General features: G+C 48.6%; 1 protein-coding gene, 1 non-coding gene and 1 pseudogene across 3 annotated transcripts in view; 1 reads left to right on the top strand and 2 right to left on the bottom strand.

The window, feature by feature from the left end:
• Nucleotides 1-8,302, bottom strand: part of Ankrd11 (ankyrin repeat domain 11) — a 153,222-nt gene extending 144,920 nt beyond the window's left edge. For both annotated transcript variants that reach the window (XM_032887525.1, XM_032887524.1), the window contains exon 1: nt 7,949-8,302. The gene's annotated coding sequence lies outside the window, so the exon portion shown is untranslated. The remainder of the gene's footprint in view (nt 1-7,948) is intronic.
• An 11,710-nt stretch (nt 8,303-20,012) lies between these two features.
• LOC116886777 lies at nt 20,013-20,223 on the bottom strand. The gene has a single exon (XR_004386172.1). It is a non-coding gene; the product is annotated as a small nucleolar RNA U3 (small nucleolar RNA).
• A 514-nt stretch (nt 20,224-20,737) lies between these two features.
• LOC116886173 lies at nt 20,738-21,244 on the top strand (annotated as a pseudogene).
• The last annotated feature ends 1,286 nt before the right edge of the window (nt 21,245-22,530 follow it).

The following is a 22,530-nucleotide window of genomic DNA, read 5'->3' on the forward strand; positions in this document are numbered from 1 at the left end:
AGGGCCTGCGCTTCCTAGGTAAGCGCTCTACCACTGAGCTAAATCCCAGCCCGGCACACACCTCTTAATCCCTGCGCTGGGGAGGGAGGCAGAGGTAGGTGAGTCTGAGTTCCGGGTCAGCCAGGGAGAGCTCCATAAAGAAAACCGTCTCAGATAGATGGACAGATGGATGGGTGGGTAGAACAGACGTAAAACATTAAAACATTAAACATTCTCCCACCATAATGTATGGAGCAGTCAGAATCGATGCCTCAAGCATGGTAGACAGGTGACAGACCTCAGAGCCACATCACGGCCAAAAATTAAAACTAAAACTTAGGAAACAAGACTGTGCCAGGAGCTGGAATGGTGGCTCTTACTGACCCAAGTTCAGTTCCCAGTATCCATGTGGTGGCTTGTAACTGTCCATAACTTTAGTTCCCAAAGATAGGCCATGACACCTCCTTCTGACCTTCACGGGCCTCAGCAATGTCAGGAAGTACGCTTACATACATACAGGCAAACAAGCACATGCAGATAATAAAAGTGGGTTGTTAATTTTATATAGAGAGAGTGAGACAGACAGATAACAACACATACACACACAGACTGACTGAAGGCAGAGTACTCCTGTAACCCCAACATTCCATAACTCGAGGATCAAGAACAGGGGCTACCCTGAGCTACATGAGACCATGTTTCAGAAAGAAAGAAAACCTAAGGCTACAAGGGGAGACAGAAGAATACTGCTTTGGTATATTTCCCTCCAAAACAACTAACTCGTCTTCCCCCTGAGTATCTCTCTCATTCCACACCGATCGTGCAAGCCAGGCCCTGATCCTCAGCTAAACACACTACAAAGTCAAATCTGTATGGAGACAAATGGGGAAGAGCACATGGCAGAATGTCTGGCCAGTCAATCTCCCAGATCAGAATTATTCATACACTCCCACATGTACAATCTAGAGCGGTCGTTCTCAACCTTCTTAATCCTGACCTGTAATACAGTTCCTCATGTTGTGGTGAACCCCAACCATAAAATTATTTTTGTTCATACTTCCTAACTGTAACTCTGCTGTTATTAATACAATAAAAACCTGATTTCTGATGGTCTTAGGCCACGCCTATGAAATCAACCTCCAAAGGGGTTATGGGTTGAAAACTATTGCTTTAAACAATTCCACAACTTCTCGAACCAATTCTGTTACTGTCTCTAACACTCAGGGCTGGGCCAATGTTACCAGTAAGGTCATGCATTCCCTCACTTCATTAAAGCATACAACCTTATCTCTGGAGTTGGGGAAAAGACAGGGGCAACACATCAATCTAAGTACTACATAACTGATCAAGTTTATCGTGTTACATTCTATGGGGCTACAACAAAGTGGGAGGGGGATAATTTCCTCAGGAGGACTGATTAAGAAGTTTCAGTAAGGGGTTGGGGATTTAGCTCAGGGGTAGGGCGCTTGCCCAGGAAGCGCAAGGCCCTGGGTTCGGTCCCCAGCTCCGAAAAAAAGAACCAAAAAAAAAAAAAAAAAAAGAAGTTTCAGTAAGGACCAGACCTAGCATTTCCCCACTTGAGTAGATGAGACAGAAGGATCCAGGGGATTCAAGGATCCTTGGCTACTACACAAATAAATAAATTTAATTTACAAAATAAAAAGGTAGTCCTCAGGGTTGGGATTTAGCTCAGTGGTAGGCGCTTGCCTAGCAACAAAGCCCTGGGTTCGGTCCCCAGCTCAAAAACAAAAAAAAAAAAAAAAAAAAAAAAAAAAGGTAGTCCTCGGTTATACAGTCAGTTCAAGCCTAGCTTGGGCTATCAAGGTAAGAGTGTCCAGCTGAGCGGTGGCAGCACATGCCTTTAATCCCGGTTTGAGTCCAGCCTGGACAAGTTCCAGGACAGCCAAGGCTACACAGAGAAATGCAGTAGGGGAAGAGGGGAACTCTGGTTTTTTGGGGTTTTTTTTGTTTTGTTTTGTTTTGTTTTTTCTTTTTTAAAGGGAGTGCTAGAGTGGGAGGGGCTAGGGATCTCAATCATGAAGAAGCTGCATCCATAGCTTGCAAACAGCCCTGGAATAAACAGGGTGTGGCAGCGTATAACAGTCACCCTAGTTACCCTGCAAGTAGGAAGATCAGAAATTCAAGGTCATTCTCTGCTACACAGACTACACAGTATGGATATATTCAAGTCCTTGTCAGGGAAGAGAAGACAAAACAAGAGAAGACTAGAGAATAAAAAAAAAAGAGAGGGGGTGGGGAGGGAAGGGGAGGAGAAAGAGAAAAGAGGACTGGAAAGAGAGCTGAGCAGTAAAGAACACAGGCTGCTCTTCTAGACAATCAGGGTTCAATTCTCAAACCCAGAGACAGCTCACAACTGTCTCATGCATGCAGGCAAAACACCAATACACATAAAATAATAAATGAATCATTTTTATTAAGAAAAAGAAAAGAAAAAAGGAAGAAAGAAATCTCATTATGAGGAACTGAACGGACACAAAGGAGAGGGCAGTCTGGGGCTGTACAGTCTGAGACTGCAGTAGCGCTTCCTTATCAGCAGACGAGCACAGGGAATGGCAGGCAGCACAGGGAAGGCAGCACAGGGAATGGCAGGCAGCACAGGGAATGGCAGCACAGGGAAGGCAGCACAGGGAAGGCAGCACAGGGAATGGCAGGCAGCACAGGGAATGGCAGCACAGGGAAGGCAGCACAGGGAAGGCAGCACAGGGAATGGCAGCACAGGGAAGGCAGCACAGGGAATGGCAGCACAGGGAAGGCAGCACAGGGAAGGCAGCACAGGGAATGGCAGGCAGCACAGGGAAGGCAGCACAGGGAAGGCAGCACTTTGGGGGAATGGCAGCACAGGGAAGGGCACAGGGAATGGCAGCACAGGGAAGGCAGCACAGGGAAGGCAGCACAGGGAATGGCAGGCAGCACAGGGAAGGCAGCACAGGGAATGGCAGGCAGCACAGGAATGGCAGGCACAGGGAAGGCAGCACAGGGAAGGCAGCACAGGGAATGGGCACAGGGAAGGCAGCACAGGGGAAGGCAGCACAGGGAATGGCAGCACAGGGAAGGCAGCACAGGGAAGGCAGCACAGGGAATGGCAGGCAGCACAGGGAATGGCAGCACAGGGAATGGCAGCACAGGGAAGGCAGCACAGGGAATGGCAGGGAAGGCAGCACAGGGAAGGCAGCACAGGGAATGGCAGCACAGGGAAGGCAGCACAGGGAATGGCAGGCAGCACAGGGAATGGCAGCACAGGGAATGGCAGCACAGGGAATGGCAGCACAGGGAATGGCAGGCAGCACAGGGAATGGCAGGCAGCACAGGGAATGGCAGGCAGCAAGGGAAGGCAGCACAGGGAAGGCAGCACAGGAATGGCAGCACTGGGGAATGGCAGCACAGGGAATGGCAGGCAGCACAGGGAATGGCAGGCAGCACAGGGAATGGCAGCACAGGGGAAGGCAGCACAGGGAATGGCAGGCAGCACAGGAATGGCAGCACAGGGAATGGCAGCACAGGGAATGGCAGCACAGGGAATGGCAGGCAGCACAGGGAATGGCAGGGCACAGGAAGCAGCACAGGGAAGGGCAGGGAATGGCAGGCAGCACAGGAATGGCAGCACAGGGAATGGCAGCACAGGGAATGGCAGCACAGGGAATGGCAGGCAGCACAGGGAATGGCAGCACAGGGAATGGCAGCACAGGGAAGGCAGCACAGGGAATGGTAGCACAGGGAATGGCAGCACAGGGAATGGCAGCACAGGAAGGCAGCACAGGGAATGGCAGCAGGGAATGGCAGGCAGCACAGGGAATGGCAGGCAGCACAGTGGGAATGGCAGCACAGGGAATGGCAGGCAGCACAGGGAATGGCAGGCAGCACAGGGAATGGCAGGCAGCACAGGGAATGGCAGGCAGCACAGGGAATGGCAGGCAGCACAGGGAATGGCAGGCAGCACAGGGAAGGCAGCACAGGGAAGGCAGCACAGGGAATGGCAGGGCACAGGGAAGGCAGCACAGGGAATGGCAGGCAGCACAGGGAATGGCAGCACAGGGAATGGCAGGCAGGCAGCACAGGGAATGGCAGGCAGCACAGGGAAGGCAGCACAGGGAATGGCAGCACAGGGAATGGCAGGCAGCACAGGGAATGGCAGGCAGGCAGCACAGGAAATGGCAGTCCAAGCCTGGTATCCAATCTAAAAGTCAAAAGGCACGGTCCCTATTCTTAACAGACTCTCAACGCGAGCTTGCAGTCACAGAGTCAAAGTTGGCTGGATCTATTTTGCTGCTGGTGGGTTTGTTTGTTTGGGGGGGTGAGTTTTGGGGTTTGTTTTTTTTTTTTTTTTGTTTTTTTTTTTTTTTTTTTTGAACACTTCCTATCTCTCTTGTGACCACTGAAAGCAGGCAAAGTCCAAGGACAACTTGAGGGATCAGGGCAGGATTGGGGATCAAAGTCAGGTCATCGAGGTTGGCAGCAAGCACTTTACAGGATGAGCCATCTCACCAGACCTAGTTTTCCTTTTCTAAGACAAACTCTTGAGTTCACCATAGCCTGTAACTTGCTATGTAGACAACCATGACCTGGAACTCCTGATTCTCCTGACACTCCCCCCCCCCAAGCCCTGGTTTTGTAAGAATGCACCAGCTGACAAGAGTAATTGTGATGTTTATCATAAAAATCGGTGTATGTATCGCTATCATACTTTTTTAATACTGTCTGAGGGGGCTGGGTGTTCAGGAAGCCAAGTGTTAGCACATGCCTAACATACTAGCATTGGTAGTGATGGGAGAACCAGAATTCCAGGCTATCTTCGGCTGCATCCAAGTTCAAGGCTAGTGTGGGCTACTTGAGACTGTCAGAGAGATGGCTTTGGTGGGTTTAAAAATGAACTACAAGAAAAACTGAAAAGGATAATTAAATGATAATTTAAAAAATACACAATAGCAAAACGAGACATTTAAATACAAAGCTTAATTGTAGTCTAGCTTAAAAGGTACCACAAATATCCACCAAACAAACAAGCCACTTAAGAATAAAACTATCTACAGGAATTAATGAAGTAGTCATTAAAGCAATCATTTTCTAAGCCTACAAGATATCCCATGCCAATTATCCAACTGCCTGAGTCCCGGAGCTGAGGACCGACACCCTCTTTCATATAGCTCTAAGACAAGACTGAGAAAGCTGAATTGGACAGAAATTCCATTTGAAATTCAAATGAGAACACATACTGAAAACATTTCAAGACAATAACTCCTAGTGATGTGAGTTCATTCGACTTTTGTTTAAAGTTATCATAAGGGCCATGCTCAGTCTCAGAGCACTGCCTAGGCAGCAGGGATAAACCGCCCCAGCATGCAAGCAGCACCATTTTCACCGATTAGCTAGCAAGTCTCCTCCCTATGACAAGAAGCTCGCCCATTACACTTGCCATTTGATGGATGAAGGGACGCACATAGAGTAATGGACAGATCAAAACACTTATTGTGGCAACAAATGCAGATTATTCTGTGAACCAGCATTTACTGATGCTTTCTAATTATGTTATTTAATTGATGATGGGCTCACTGCCAATATGCAAAACAACACTCCTCTTATATTTGAGGAACTTAGATATCCAAGGCACACACACAAAGCTTCTAGAAAAAAATATTCTTAAATACATACAGCATAGTTTCTTTAACTCTATTTGTAGAAAGTTGTTCTTGTCACTGAACAACACTGTAATTATAGCTAACATGACAGCCACTAGTCATCGTAGCCCATCTGGTTGAGTGAGATGAAAGGCTCTGAAGGTGCATGATTAACATGGCTAATCTAGAGAAAAGCATCTAACAGAAAAATGCAAGTTCAAAGGCTGGTACAAAGTTTGACCAGTAAGTGAGGAAATCTAAACTAGGTGACACTTTCAGGGAACTTCTGATAAATTTTGTTGCATATTGTTTACCACAGGAAGACAAAGAGAAGACAAGAAAAAGAACACTCCTGAAAGAATCAAGCTAAGGTCAAATTTAGCAGTATCTTTTGGGTTGCTTTTCAAGGAATGCACCAGGCAAGCACAAAGAAGAGAAAAATGTCATAGCAACTTGGCCTTTGTTCCCTCCCATCCCATTCCATTCAGGATGGCCAGCCTATCACATGAGATCCTGCTCTTAAGCGTGAAACTACAGAAAGGGGAACAGCTGAATGGACTGTGGGGGAGGAAACACCAGCTATATGGAGATCCAATTCAGGGTCACAATCAAAGTTAAGCAAGGCATTTTTCCGTTTTAAGTAAAGCTGCAAAGTGACATCGAAGTGTTTGTGCAATCGTTTCAAAAGACACAAACACAACTCTAGGTCTTCAAAGCAGCCAGTGTAGAAAGAAAGAAAGAAAGAAAGAAAGAAAGAGAGAGAGAGAGAGAGAGAGAGAGAGAGAGAGAGAGAGAGAGAGAGAAAGAAAGAAGATGAAATACAGGTCTCGGGGCAACAAGTACCATTCTCAGACTACCATGGAACGATCCGAACGAAGTACACCACCGACTAGGATCGCGCACACCGAACACTGTTTCCAGAGCTTTTCCCACAACCCATTCTCATCTACAGTCTTTGCTGAGTTGTCTCCTCATTCCCCATAAACGACCCAATAGCCTAAACAAGATTTTACCTACAACTGTGCACTTTTATTCAGTGGAATGGAACGCTGAGGATAGTGTTCACGAGACCATGAAAAACTCACCAAATAGGTAGAAAACCTGATTTTCCTATCGGAAAATTTGTAAAACTATCCAGTTTTCCCAAGTGGGTGTAAAACTTCTCATGACTACAGAAACTACTATGAAACTCATGCACCGTACACATGTAACCAGATTTCTGAGCATACAGCCTTACTTGCGAACCAGCTTAACCTTCACCAGTCTTCCAAAGCCCTGTAAGCGGTTATGCTAGACTGGCTTTCCAGAAACATAACAGAAACAGAAAACCCTACTGGAGCACACCAGGTTAAGACAAGGCCTCGACAGAAAAAAAATTAGACTCCACACCAAACCACATACATAGGAACTGAACCGCATATCCGTCCGTGAGGGGGCTGGATCCATGTGGCAGGGCCAACCCTGCACACACGTACACACGTACACACGTACACACACACACACACACACACAGGCGGCCGCGCACGCTAACACACATACATACACACACACACACACACACACACACACACACACTCGCAGCTACCGCCTTGCCAGGGGATGATGAAATGAGGAACGGAAATTAACATTTCAGGCAACGTCTCACATTGTTCCTTGAGGCCAAAGGCTGCTCCTGCAGCCGTCGCCTACACCGCTTTCCTCCCACTCTCCCCCCAGTCCCGCCTTCCCCTCCCCCAGACGCCCCCCGCCGCCCCGCATTCCTGCCCCCACTCGGGCCTGCGCGCCTCCGCACCCCGCAGCTCCAGGTCCCCGGCTCGCCCGCCCCCTCCGGCTCGGCTCGCAGCCCGAGGGCCGCCTGCTCCCATTTCAAAACACGATAATAATAGGGACGCTGGGAATAACAACTACCACCAACCCAGCGACGGCGCCCCTCCCGAGGGTCAGAGGTCGGCGCCCCGCGCCACTGAGGACCCCAGGGACCCCAAGGAGCCCGCCGTCGGCCTCACAGCGTCCCGGGACCCACAACGCACCATCGCCCCTTGATCAAGGCCCGCCCTCGATCCTCACCGCGGCCCCGGCCCGCCCCGGAGCCCTTCCTCAGCCTCTCACGGCCACCCGGCCCCCGGGACGCCCCGAGGCTCGCCTCGGAGCCCGCCCTCGGCCCCTCATGGCCGCCTGCAGGACCCCCGCGGCCCACCGACCAGCCTCTCGCGGCGCACGGCCCGCCCCGGGGCACCCGCGGCGTCCGGCAGCGGAGGAGGCCTGCAGGCCGCAAGGCCGCAGGAGCGCCCGACGCCCGCACCGACCACCACCCCCAGGTCCTCGGCGCCTCTCACCCGGCTCCGAGGGCGACGCGGCTCCGCGGCGGAACGGCGGCGGGGCGCGGGCGCTGCCCATGCAGCCTGCGGCCGCATTTCCCGGGCCGCGCGGCCCGGGCGGGAAGGCGGCGTCGGCGCGCGGGCTGTAGGCTGCGGCGAGCGCGGGGCCGGCGGATGCAAGCCCGCCCTCGGCGTGCAGAAGCTCACGCGGGGCCGCGGCTCTCGCGCGGACGCTACTGCGGGGGCGTCTGGCCGCGGACTTCGCCGCGGCGCCTCCCCGGCTGGGGCCCTCGGTCCATCGCGCTCTGTCGCGGGCGGCCTCTGGCTCCAGGACCCAGCGGTGGCTGCGGCGGGCGCCGGCCGCATGAGAGCCTCCCGCCCATTGGCTCGCCGTATCCGCCACCGCCATTGGCCCGCCCCGCAGAGCGGCAGGGGTCGCTTACGTCACGTCGGAGAGGAAATGCGATGCTAGGGTGAAAGGGCTCAGACGGCCTGACGGCTTCCGTAACAGGTAAGAGGCGGGACTAGGAAGACGTCCCGGGAAGATTGGCATCGGTTCATAAGCGACACAAGCGGAAAAGCAGCTAGATTGGCTGCCCTCCCTGCTAAGAGGGTGGGTCTTGCGCTACGGGGTACGACGATTGGCCATACTCAGTGCCGGAAGTGGAAGCAAGGTTGTTGTCGAAGGAGCCGGAAGGTTAGAGGTGTGCTGTATTGGCTGGCCTTGTGCTGCGGTCGCGGGGTCGTTCGTCGCCTGTGAGCGCGTGTGAGCTTTGAGAAAACATGGCTGTAGCCGACAGGAGGCCCTTGAAGTAGCAAAGAGAGCTGGGTTGCGGCGAAGGAAAATCGCGCTCAAGACCCCGCCCGCGTTTCGGCTCTTTCCTGGAGGTGTTCTTGGACAGCGCTTTGCTCTGATTCCCGAGAGCCACGTTAGCAACCGGGATGTGGTGAGCTCCAGACTCTGCCCGGAGGTTTCCGTAGACCCCGCGCTTCAGCCGCGTTCCTTCTCCAGCTCAAGAAATTTCACCGCGATGGTTCATGAGACCCAAAAAGAGATGACGAGCCTCGGAGTTAGGCAGCAAAGTCGCACAGTCATGTGCCTTACTGTTTGAATTTTCAGAACGCGGAAAAGTTTAATGATGGCTCGCGTAGTGTTGATCTGGTTTGCAAACTAGCTAAAAATTCAAAGCACGGAACAATAATCCCGGCACTGCAATGACTGAGGCAGGAATATCCGGAGCCCAAGGCACATTGTTGTGCGCATTTCGAGCTCAAGATCGGTCTGAGTCCCATGAAACCTTGTCTCGGAAAATGCATAAAGTAGTCGTGACGAGCCTGGTGTGTTAATACAGGCTTCTAATCCCAATACTCGGGCAGAGGCAGGCTGAATCTGAGTTCCAGGCCACCCAGTGAGAGCCAATTTCATAATAGAATAAAATATAACAAGTAACCAGGGCTGGAGAGATGGCTCAGAGGTTAAGAACACGTGCTGCCCTTACCGAGAACCAGAGTTTGTTTCTCAGCACTCACCTTTGGCAGCTTCACAACCACCTGTAACTCCACCTCCCGAGGATCTGGCATTCTCTTCTGACTTTTAGGAATTCACACACTAGTGGAACACATAAATCCTTTTTTTTTTTTTTTTTTTGCTGGGAGATTACTTGTCAGTCAAGAGCACTCACTGGCTACTCTTCCCAGAGGATCTGGATTCTGTTCCTAGCATCCATAACTCCTGGTTCTAGAAGATCCAACACCTAGTGTCTCCCCAGCATGCACTGATACACATAAAATCCACTAAAAAAAAAAAAAATGTTTTTAGGGGTTGTGGATTTAGCTCAGTGGTAGAGCGCTTGCCTAGGAAGCGCAAGGCCCTGGGTTTGGTCCCCAGCTCCGAAAAAAAAGAACCAAAAAAAAAAAAAAAAAATGTTTTTAAGTAATCAAGCCTCCAGTCTTGCCTTATTTAAGTGCATCTGTGTATTTGTAAACCAGAAAAGCTAAATGACTAAAATCAATATTTATATATTTATACTTTTGACTCTTTTTTTGAGAAGTTTTCTCTGTGTAGCCCTGGCTGCACTGGAAATAGTTCTATAGCTGATTTGGATTTTTTGTTTTGTTCCTGTCTTTTACTGAACTCTTAATATGTAAACAAAGTCTTTACAGAACACAGATTATGAAACCATGGGTTTGCAAATCCCGAAGTGGATGGGACCTTAGAGGTGACCTTCCCCTTTTTGAAACAAATACAGAGTTTAGAGGACATGCTATGATAAAACCACCCCTGTTCAAGATTCCAGCTTTGTGATTGTAACCGTGGACACTTGGCTGTGACCAGTGGTTGGGGTTATAACCGTGGACACTGGTTTCTCCAACCTTCTATTATTTTCCCTGGTAAACAGGAACAACAAATGGTGCCAATTTCATAAACATGGGGCAAAAAGGATGTGAAACCTGTAAAGCCCATGAACGCCTACATAAAATAAAGATGTCTACTAGAGTGTACTGTGTGTGTGTGTGTTCTGTGGGAAGTCAGAGGAACATTGTGTGGAGTTAGTTCTCCCCCTCATTTAGTGTTAAGTTTCAAGGATCATAGACGTGTGCTTTTTGGAAAGACAGTGGGCTAGAGAAATGACTCAGGTTAGGAGCACTTTCTGCTCTCCTAGGAAACCCAAGTTCAGTTCCCAGCACCATAGTGGCTCACAACTGTCTGTAACTCCAGTCCCAGCACCTACGTCAGCCTCCTTGGGCTCCAGGTATGTAATATGGTTCACAGACGTACATATAGACAGAACACCTTACACACAAAACTTTTTTTAAGTGAATTTTTTTATTATTATATGTAAGTACACTGTTGCTATCTTCAGACACATTGGAAGAGGGCATCATATCTCATTACAGATGGCTGTGAGCCACCATGTGGTTGCTGGGATTTGAACTCAGGACCTCTGGAAGAGCAATGAGTGCTCCTAACCACTAAGCCATCTCTCCAGCCCCAGAAAGTGGGTCAGGCACTGTGGCACACACCTGTGGTCCTAGCACTTGGAAGCAAAAGGATGGGGAACTCAAGACCAGCCTTAGCTACCTGAGACACTGTCTGAGAAGAAAACAAAGGGGGGGGGGCAGAAATAGAGCTCAATTGATAATGTGCTTGCCTAAGATGCAAAAAGCCCATGTGTTAAAGTTTACTTCTCTGGCAGCACTTAAAGGCAAATAAATAGGCTCTCCCTCATAATTAAGGCTGGACTCGGACTCTAGAGCAGTGGTTCTCAACCCTCTTAGGAAGCATTAGTGCCGTGGCCCTTTAACAGTTCCCCGTGTTATGCTTGCTCTCAACCACATTAAATCGTTGCTACTTCATAACTAATTTTGCCTCTGTTACGAATCGTAATGTAAATATGTTTTCTGATGGTTTCAGGCAACCCCTGTGAAAGGATCATTTGACACGCACACACCAAAAGGGTTTCCACCGACCCTCAGGCTGACCAATGCTCTGGATAGTCCAAACACATGAGTCGCCTATGATTATAGGACTATACTACTGTAGCCAACTGAGGTCAAATAGCTCTTAAATGGAATTGGTGCCCTTAAAGAAGAAGCCCGACAGGGTTGGGGATTTAGCTCAGTGGTAGAGCGCTTGCCTAGGAAGCGCAAGGCCCTGGGTTTGGTCCCCAGCTCCAGAAAAAAAGAACCAAAAAAAAAAAGAAGAAGAAGCCTGAGGAGCTAGAGAGATGGCTCAATGGTTAAGACCACTTACTGCTCTTGGACAGGACAGAAATTGGGATCCCAGAGCCCACATCAAGTGGCTCACAGGGGCCTATAACTCTGACACCCTAAGAAAAAAACCTATTTAAAAAGCCACACAGCAGGGGTTGGGATTTAGCTCAGTGGTAGAGGCTTGCTTAGCAAACGCAAGGCCCCTGGGTTCGGGTCCCAGCTCCGAAAAAAAAAAAAAAAAAAAAAAAAAAGCCACACAGCAATCCTGCCACATGGGAATTGGCAATCCGCCATCACACTGGCTCAAGAGCAGGAGAGCGTCATCCGTGTGATGGCTCAGCAGGTGAAGGTGCTTTCCCCTGATCAGGTCTGACAACCTGATATTAATCCCCGGTCACATGGTGAGAGAAAAAATCAACTCACACAAGTCGTCCTCTAACCACATGCATGCCATGGCACTCATGCGTATGTACTATGGATAAATTAAAAATTATTCCAGAAACCAAAGGAGCTAAGCATGATGGTGTACATCTTTAATCCCATTACTCAAGAAACAGGCACGTGGACCTTGGTGAGGCCAGCCTGGTCTATATAAGAATTTGCATAACAGCTGGGTTACCCAGTGAGCCCCTGTCTTAAAAAAAAATAAATAAGAAACCAAAAGTGCTGGAAGTGAAGAAAACGACCCAGAAGGAAACACCCATCTAATCTAGTTGCCTGCTTTTATAAAATTTTTTCTAAAGAACTAATTTGGTATCAGTGCTTCTGACCACAAGGTACAGTTGGTTGGAGTTGAGCAAAGGTCGGGCTGTCTGCTGCCACCGAGACAGATCACAGTCACATCTTTACACAGAACAAAGTCCAGATTGACATCTGCCATGGTGGTCAAAACAGGCCTGGGATTTCAAAGTCTTAGAACCGAGGAGAGAATGAAATATCTCACAGGGAAAAAAAAATGTATAAGGTGTCCAAATAGTTCTTTAGATACGTTACTTTGAGTAAAGAGTACTAGTGTAATTAATTTTACATACTTCTTTTTCCTGTTTAACTAGTTTGGGAGAAATCTCAGGCACCCATGGCTCCTATCAGGCTGTCGTGCACGGAGAGGCACCCTCGTCACTGTCCTGAAGTAGGGAGAGGCGAGCACAGTAGCTTGGTGGGCAGCCCTTCCTCTTCCTCTGTGCAGCCCTGGCTGTCCTGGAAGTCATTCTGCAGACCAGGCTGGCCTCACTCACAGAGATCCCACCTCTGTGCTTAAAGGCGTATGATTCCACTGCACATCAATAGGCAGCAATCTCTCATTCAGAAAATGAAGTCCGTACTGTATGGCCATTCCTACTGCCTCTAGTAAATACACGGAGAACTGTTTACATGTCCCTCAAAGGAGGACTCTGAGATGATGATCTCTGAGCAAACGCAGGAGTGGAGTGAGGAGAGAAGTCATGTGGGTGGGCTATTGGGAGAATTCTGCACAGGAAGCACACAGCAAGGATGAGGCCCTGAACAGGCCACAGGGAGTCACTGAAATGAGGGAGGATGTGAGTGGGGGACCGTGGAACATTTCTATTACCCAACAAAAAGAACAGGACTTTGATACTGAGTAAGGAGGTGAACCATCGGAGGGCCCAGGGCAAATGACAGCCTACCTCAGGCGTCAGAGGTCAAATGAGATGGCAGGTTTGCAGATGGACTGACAAGACCTTATTTGCTGGGGGAGAAAAGGGTCTTGGATAAACTTGCTGCTGCCTGGAAAGGCACAGAGGAGAAGGTGGGTTTGGTTAAAATCATTAGTCGTACAAGTAATGTTATGTAGACTGAGCAAGATGAACTTAAATAATTAGGACTATGCATATATATACATATGTGCACATATATACATGTATGTGCACTTATATACATCATGTATGTAACAGCAGTCAACAAAAAAGGCTATGAATTTCAAAAGAGCAAGGATGGGAATATGAAAGGTTTGGGAGGAAGGGAAAAAAAAGGGGGAAATGCTGTAATTATAATCTCAATAAGTAACCAGAATAAGGAGAAGTTTGGGGGTTTGGGAGGGGAGTTGCTTTTGTGTGTGTGTGTGTGTGTGTGTGTGTGTGTGTGTGTGTGTGATTTGTGTTTCTTTGGCCAGATTTTTTTTTTTTTTTTTTTTTTTCAGAGCTGGGGACGAGACAGGGCCTTGCTTCCTAGGCAAGCGCTCACCACTGAGCTAAACCCCAACCCCGGCCAGATTTTTTTAAGGATTTATTTACTTATTTTATGTCCGTGAGTGCACTGTCACTGTCTTCAGACACACCAGAAGAGGGCATCAGATCCCATTACAGATGGTTGGGAGCCACCATGTGGATGCTGGGATTTGAACTCAGGACCTCTGGAAGAACAGTCAGTTCTCTTAACCACTGAGCCATCTCTCCAGTTGGCCAGATTTCTTAATTCCACCTGCGCCCAGGGTCTCTTCTCTGCAGCCTTTGCTTTTAGTTTCTTGAATTTCTTCTGCTTCCTCCCCATCCTCAGCTGAAGACTGAACCCGGGACCCACCCCTGAGCTAAAAACCCCAACTCTGCCCTATTTTTTTTTTCTGCCCTATTTTTTAAAGACAGGATCTAACTATGCAATTCTGGCTGTCCTGGAACTCACTGTGTAAACCAGGCTGGCCTTGAACTCTGAAATCTGACTGCTTCTGCCTCCAGGTGCCAGACTTAAAGACAAAAGCCTAGAGATCCTCTGTTTCTGCTTAAAAGCCTTCTCTTCCTCCTCTGGCTCCTTAGCCTGCTAACCTGATGCTTCAGCAGCTTCTCGTAGCCTGACACAGTACCGTCAGCCCCCAACCCCAGGCCCTAATCCTAACCCCCAAATTTCCCCTTTTGTGGGGGGATGGGATGGGAATGAAAATCGTAGAAGAGGCCAAGTGGGAAAGTGCTCCTGTTACCCTGTGAAAAGAGGCAGGGAGGAGAGATTGAAGAGGGAAGCTGGAGAAGGATCGGGCGGTAAACAGCCCCCACAGAGCAAGAAACTCTTGAAGCTCCTTCAAGGGACAGCACAAAACCTGTCTTTCTTATCTCGACTCCCAAGCCTGGCGCTAGACACTCAAAAGTCGTTGCTGTCAGGGACTCCACAAACCTTTACTTGGCAAAGTCTAGGGGCCATCTTCATTCCAAGGATGCCCTTCCCCTTCCTTAGAAAGGCCTGCCCCTGATAGCTACTCATTTGAGCAAGAGCCCCAACCAAAACAATATTCTAAAGCCAGATATGGTGACTCGCACTTGTCACCTCAGCCTGCCTTTGGCAGATGTGAAGCCTGGGCCAGCCTGTCAAGGGTACACAGCCAAGCCACAACAACAGAGACCCTGCCTCCACAAGGTGGAGGGCAAGAGCTGACTGCTAAAATGTGTCTCTTACCTTCGTGTGTGCCTCGGCACACATGATCACACTCACATCAGATACATGCAATTTTTTTTTTTTTTTTTTTTTGTGATCAAACAGCCCAACCTAGAGCCTTGGATTCATTCTACAGGGGCGTTTCCTTACCAGACTTTGTCCCCAGCCAGGGTTGTATAGTTAGTCATGAACTCAAAGAGCTCTTACTAAAGGCACCTACATTCCAACGTACCTTTGCTCCCTGGGACCAAAAACAAAAGCTAATTGTTCATCATTAAGCTAAGTCAGTTGTGGCTGCAGATGGGATTTTGGGGTTTTTGGGTTTGTTGTTATTGTTTTTAAAGATTTATTTATTTTGTGTATATGAGTGAGTACACTGTCACTGTCTTCAGACACACCTGCAGAGGGCATCAGATCCCATTACAGATGGTTGTGAGCCACCATGTGGTTGCTGGGAATTGAACTCGGGACCTCTGGAAGAGCAGTCAGTGCTGTTAACCGCTGAGCCATCTCTCCAGCCCCTATGATTTTTTTTAAAGTAGGAGTGAAAACTGAGTCAGGACCCAGTGTTGGAAAGGAAGACCACCCCTTCCCAAGGAAGAAAGCATGTGTCTATCCCTAAACAGAGACGCGACTTCCAGGCTCCACACCCACAACCATTTAGACCGGGAGAGAGTCCATGACCCATCCTGAGCTTCTGGACACTGTGCTTCCTCTTCCCCTTAAAGTTCTGGAAGCTTCCTTCCCTCCGGCCTCCACTGTGGCCGTGTGGTAAGCTGACAGCCTAGGCCCTTGTGGAACCCCTGATCGCCGGCATTCTTAGCGTTAGAGTCAGACACTCAAGCTCATTACACAATAAATGATTACTAGCTTTGCTCCCCGGTTCCCACAGTGCTGTGGCACATCGCCCTCCCATACCACAGGAGCTGGGGAGTGAAGCAAGACTCATCTCAGGCTAAGCCTACTGGTACCAAACCATGCCCCAGCACTTAAAACTGGACCCCATGGTTTGGGTTTTGTTTTTTTTTTTTTTTTTTTCTATGTTCTTTTCATCTCCAGGGGCCCCCAAAGACATTTCTTGTTTCTCATAAGACTATGTGAGGCCAGTGGTGGAGGCCCACGCCTTTAATCTCAGCACTCGGGAGGCAAAGGCAGGCAAATTTCTTTGAGTTCTCGGCCAGCCTGGTCTATACAGCAAGTTCCAGAACACCCAAGGCTATACAGACAAACCGTGTCCTGGAAACCAAACAAAAAAACAAACAAAATGAAACAAGCAAACAGAAAAAGACAATGTGGTAGCCAGGCATGGTGGTATACAATCCATCCTACCACGAGGTAGGTAGAGGCAGGCAGAGCTTGGTGAGTCCCAGACCAGTCCGGTCTACATAGTGACTTCCAAGTTAGCTGCGACTACAAAGCACAGACTTGAAGCAGGGGCCAGGATCTGGAGAGATGACTCAGCGGTTAAGAGCACTGACTGCTCTTCCAGAGGTCCTGAGTTCAAATCCCAGCAACCACATGGTGGTTCACAGCCATCTGTAATGGGATCGGATGCCCTCTTCTGGTGTGTCTGAAGACAGCAACAGTGTTCTCATATGAATAAAATAAATAAAATCTTTTTTAAAAAAAAGTATTATCTGCTCTTCCAGAGGTCTCACTTGGCTGCCAGCATTCACACTGTGGGTTATAACTGTCTGGAACCCCAGTTCCTGAGGATCTAAAGCCCTCTTCTGGCCTCTGAGGGCATCAGGCACACACAAGGTGCACAGACATACATGCAGGTAAAACACCCTTACACATGTGCAGGCTGTACTTGAACTGCTAGGCTCCAGCAATCCTGCCTCCATCACCAAGCAGCGGGAACGAAGGCACGTGTAAATGTGCCCAATAATAGTTTTGTTCCCCAGTTTTTACTGTGGTAAAATATCATGATGGCCGAGATTTGGCCTAGCATCATGGTATACCCCTTTAATTCTAACACTCAGGAGACAGAGGCAGACGGATCTCCGAAAGTCTGAGGCAGGTCCAGGCTACACTGAGAGTTCTGGTCTATGTAATTCTAGGCCAGCCAGGGAATAAACCCAGCTGCTCAGAGGCTGAGGCAGGAAGTTCACCTCGCCCGCCCAGTGCTATCAGTAGGAGGAGCAAGCAATATAATAAAATTCACTATTTCGACATTTTTGTTTTAGTTTTAGAGACAAGGTTTCTCTGTGTAGCTCTGGCTGTCTATTGTCCTGGAATTCATTCTGCAGACCAGGAATGCTGTGGAACTCAGAGATCTGCCTGCTTCTGCCTGCCGTGTGCTAGTTCTAAGGCATGCACCACCACCGAGCTAAGGTTTAAGTCTTGACTAACTAAAGCATCTTTTGATGAGCCATGTTCCTGCATCAGGAAAATATTGTGGTCTCTACCTAGAGAAGTACTTTAGTCCCCCACCCCTAACGTCAGTATACACTGTAAACATCGTCTGTGGGACTTGATACAACTTGTCTGTTCAGGTTATAAATAGGTAATTTCATCCTATGGGATTGCCTTGGAACCCAAATAATAAATAACAGGTTAAATGAAATATGAAACAGGAAGGGAGTTAGAAGTATGGCTTAGTACCTGCCACAGGCGAACCCTGGGTCCATCCCCAGAACCACAAAGCAAAACGCTTCTGTAGAAGGTGTGTTTAGGTGTTAAGACCGCAACTTTATTCAGTTGATCTTCTCTTTCTATCTGTACACAGGTTGTGGGGATCCCGTCATGTAGCTGACACAGGGAGTGCTTTACCTGCTGCTGAACCATTTAGCCATTCCCTGCAACTCTTTAAAATAAAGAAAAATCATCAGCAACTGCAGTTCCAGGGGATCCGATGCCCTCTTCTGGCTTCTGTGGGATCAGGCATACGCCGTGGTGCACAGACATACATGCAGGCAAAGCATGCGGGTCAAACACCTACACATAAAGCAAAGATAAATAGATCTACTTATTTATTTGTGTGAGAGAGAAGTCGTATGTGCCTGTGTGTATCTGGGCTGGCTCCTGCCCCTGTGACTATGAAAGGTCAGAAAAAGGCCAGGCAGTGGTGACGCCCATCTTTAGTCCCAGCACTAGAGAGGTGGAGGCAGGCCAACATGCTCTACAGAGCTAGTTCTAGGAGAGCCAAGGGTACGCAAAGAAACCCTATCTGGGAGAGAGAGAGAGAGAGAGAGAGAGAGAGAGAGAGAGAGAGAGAGAGAGTCAGAACACGCATCAAGTCTTCCTGTACTCTTATACTTCTCTGGCTATTCTAATGAAGGAGGGTCTTTCCCTGAAGCCTGGGCTTCTCTTTTCTCAGCTAGCCTAGAAGACAGAAGGTCCCAGCGATCCTACCTCTAGTTTGAGTCGGGGCTCTAGGCATCCTGTTTGTAACATGGGTGCTGAGATCCAAACTCTGGTCCTCATGGTTGTTCAGCAAAGCTCTTTGAACTGTCAGACCATCCTTCTGAAACTCTTTACTCGACTAAGGCTGGGCTAGAACCTAATCTTCCTGCCTCCCACCTCTCAAATGCTAAACTTAAAGACAGACGTGTGCAACCACGTCAGCTTATGATATCTACTCTTTGTACCTCAACAAAAAGGTTTTAAAATTATTTTGAGACAGAGTCTCACTGTGTACTTCAGAAGTTCTTGCTGTCTCCCTCCCTCCATATCTTAAGCCCTTGCTTTTGGCCTGGTCTCTTTTTGTTCTGTGTTTCTAAGCAACAGAAGGGGACAGTGGTCTCCAGAAGACAGAGCTCTGGAAAATCCCAGCAGGCAGAGGGGACAAAGGTAAGGCCTCCTGGCAGAAAAGGCTGGGGTGTGGCACACCGTCCTCGCTAATCATGAATCCAAAGGTCAAGTGTGGCTTATAGGATCAGCAGGTTTGCCCTTGATTCGCTGAAAACCTGAGGTGACCAAAACAAGGAGAGTGTAAGACCGAGCTAGCCAGTGACAAGCTATGACTGATCACAAGGCACAGAGGCCTAGGACTGTCACCCTTTGGGAAGGCAATGTGTTGCTGTCCCCCAGCCATATAACAGTTCTATTTATGTCTGTTTAGGGGTGAGGTAGTGATGACATATGTAGCAATTAGTTACACATGGGACATGGTTTCCTGCTTCATTGAAAACCAGGGGAAAGCCCAATCTCTGACAAGTGTACCTTTTCCTGCTTCAAAGATCTATTCCCCATCTCCTCTATTCACCCATGTTCCTGGAATAGATGTCAACCCGATCCTGAGACACACAGGCTGCACATCGGACACTCAGAGCTGATCCTTCTTTGCCAGTAACTGACCCGTCTCCAGCAGCACTGAGGAAGAACACAGGCATGAGGCCAATGTTGACCCCTCAATGGACAGTGAATTCAGACAAGGAAATTCCAGTGTAGATAAAGAGCAAACTTGAACTTGCACCTGTGGGCCTGGTGCACACCTGTATAGCCTGTGAGCCTGGTGCACACCTGTAGCCTGTGGGCCTGGTGCACACCTGTAGCCTGTGGGCCTGGTGCACACCTGTAGCCTGTGGGCCTGGTGCACACCTGTAGTCTGTGGGCCTGATGCACACCTGTAACCTGTGAGCCTGGTGCACACCTGTAGTCTTAGCAACCGGAAAGCTGAAACAGGAGGGCCAACAGTTTGAGACTGACCTGGGCTGCACCGTGAGGCCTAGTTTCAAAACAGAGCAGAAAAGGACCAGGCACGCTGGTGCATGCCTGCCTTCCTAGCGCTCACGATTGCTTTGACTATAGGAGATCCTGCCTTCTCAGAGAGGGAGCAGACAGAGGTTTCTTTTCTTTTTTTTTTTTTTTAATATATGCATCTTTATTGCACAGACTCCCAGAGATAAGTGTCTGACATTTATAGCTCACATTTACCTTCGTATGTGTACACTTTTTTATTCTCTCATATATTACTTCCTCCTGCAGTTTCCCATCCCCTCCCCCGCAGGGAGATGAATTTGTACGACGGTCTTTTTTTTTTTTTTCCACTCAGACTGCGTTCCCTCCCTCTCACCCTCCTATAGGAGTGAAGGACGACAGTGGCAAGAGGCAGCCTCGCAGAAGCAGCACCTGGAGCCGGCTTCACACTCAGGAGGGGACGCTGTGTCTCGTCCTCTTGGCTTCGGGTACTCTACACAGTCAGGGAAACTTCTCTAGTAACGAACTATGGAAATGATCCCTAAAAGTATAGTCTTGTGCAACAGTCTTTAGCTAAAAAAAAAAAAAACAAAAACAAAAAAAAAAACAAAGCTCCCTAAAATCACAGATTGAATTCTGTATTCAAACAATCTGCAAAATGCAGGTGATATACTAATATTAAGCAAATCCGTGGTTTCAATCTGTCTGATTTTGCTTCAGTAGACTGAACTGTGCAACTGGGTGACTGTGGGTATGGTGATCACGCTATGCTGTAGTCCAAGGATTTCAGGATTGAGGGTGAATGAGAAGGCACCATGTGAAAAGAAAAGAAAAGAGAAGAGAAGAAAAGGGAAAAGACTAGAGTCAGGCATGGTGGCACACACCTTGGATCATAGCACTCAGGAGGCAGAGGCAAGTGGATCTCTGGGAGTTCCAGGCCAGCATAGTAGGCATAGTGAGTTCTAGATTAGCCAGGGCTACTTAGAGAAAAAGAAGAAGGGGGGGGGGGGAAGACAGACCCAGCCTCAAAAAATAAATGTCTAGCTCTCTCTGCTGCCAGGCCTCCACCACATGGGTCACATGCATGCTCCCGGGAAGGGCCTGTCCCAGTTGGCGCTACCCTACCGCGGTAGCGTCCCCACGTGGCTGAGGCCGAAGTCGACATCTGACCACCTGAAGGAACAGATTTACAAACTGACCAAGAAAAGCCTGACTCCCTCCCAGACAGGTGTGATCCTGAGGGACTCACACGGTGTGGCACGGGTCTGTTTGTGCCTGGAAATACAATCTTGAGAATCCTTAAGTTCAAAGGCCTTGCCCGCGATTCCCCTGAGGATCTCTACCATTAGATTAAGAAAGCGGTCGCTGTCCGAAAGCACCTTGAGGGGAACAGAAAGGATGAGGATGCTAAATTCTGCCTGATTCTGATAGAGAGCAGGGTTGACTCAATAATGTAGGCCGAAGCGGGTGCTCCCACCCAATTGGAAATGTGAGTCCTCCACAACCTCTGCTTTAGTCATTATAAGTTCTGTGTATACAGGCAATAAAATCACTTTGAGTAAAAAAATAAATAAATAAATAAATAAATAAATAAATAAATAAATAAATAAATAAATAAATATCTAGAAGGCAGGCTGAATTTGATGGTCACTTGCTTAAGTTTTGATAAGAAAGCCTAAATCTGGGGTTGGGATTTAGCTCAGTGGTAGAGCGCTTGCCTAGGAAGCGCAAGGCCCTGGGTTCGGTCCCCAGCTCGAAAAAAAAAAGAAAAAAAAAAAAAAAAAAAAAAAAAAAAAGCCTAAATCTGAACTGGAGAGATGGCTCAGTGATTAAGAGCACCGACTGCTCCTCCTAAAGGTTGTGAGTTCAAGTCTCAGCACCCACATGGCAGCTCACAGCTGTCAGTGGCTCCAATTCCAGGGGACTCGACACCCGCCGCGCACAGACGCACACGCAGTCAAAACACCAATGCACAGAAAAATACGAATTTTTTTTTTTTTTAAAAGACAGTTTGCCAAGCATGGGTGGCACGGGCTTCAATCACAGCTCTCAGGAGACAGAGGCGGGTGCACCTTTGAGAAACCCTGTGGAGGAGGTGGTGAGAGGGGGATAGGGAGTTAGTTTTCAAGGTCTACATGTGGACAGATGATTTCCTCTCTGCTCAGGTGAGTTCTCCTTGGACCCAACGCTGGCGGTATCTGGCGTCAGGGTATGGTCCACTAAAACACGTGACTCCAGCAGGAGCTCCCTGAGACACTGCCTCTCTCAGACACTGAGAGCAAGGCAGTATGGGGGGAAGCAGGCCGGAGTGTCCCCGTGTACAGGGTTGCAGGCTCAGAAAGGTAAGACGGAAGTACAAACGAGTAAGCAGAAAGAGTCGAGGTGGTGAAGGAAAAGGTCGAGGAGTTGGTAAAGCCGACCGTCTCGCAGGGTAGCAGAGTGGCCGGAAGTCCAGCCCGGATGTGAAAACACTGGGAAAGGAGAGCATCAGCTCCCAAACGTTGTCCTCTGAGTGGCACAATCCACACACAGGTTTGCGTGTGCACACGCGTGCGCTCACGATAATAAACGAAACCTAATCTTAGAAAGGAAAGTCAGTAGACTCCTTCCCAGGCACTTGTTTCTCACAACATCTTAGTAATGGCTCCCCGTGTGAGCGGCTTTCTGGTTCACAAGTTGCTTTCACATGCATTTATTGCATTTCATCTCTCTAACTGCCGTGTGGGAAACCCAAGGTTGGCATTAGCCTGGCTTTGCAAATAATTATTAGACCCATTTTACTGATGAGAAAATTGAGGCTTAGAAGTTAATAACTTGCTCGGGGCTATTGGCTGACGGGTTCCAGCGGCTGTGTTCTTGTCATC

The sequence above is a fragment of the Rattus rattus genome, chromosome 17 (genome assembly GCF_011064425.1).
Source record: "Rattus rattus isolate New Zealand chromosome 17, Rrattus_CSIRO_v1, whole genome shotgun sequence".
NCBI classification, from domain to species: domain Eukaryota; kingdom Metazoa; phylum Chordata; class Mammalia; order Rodentia; family Muridae; genus Rattus; species Rattus rattus.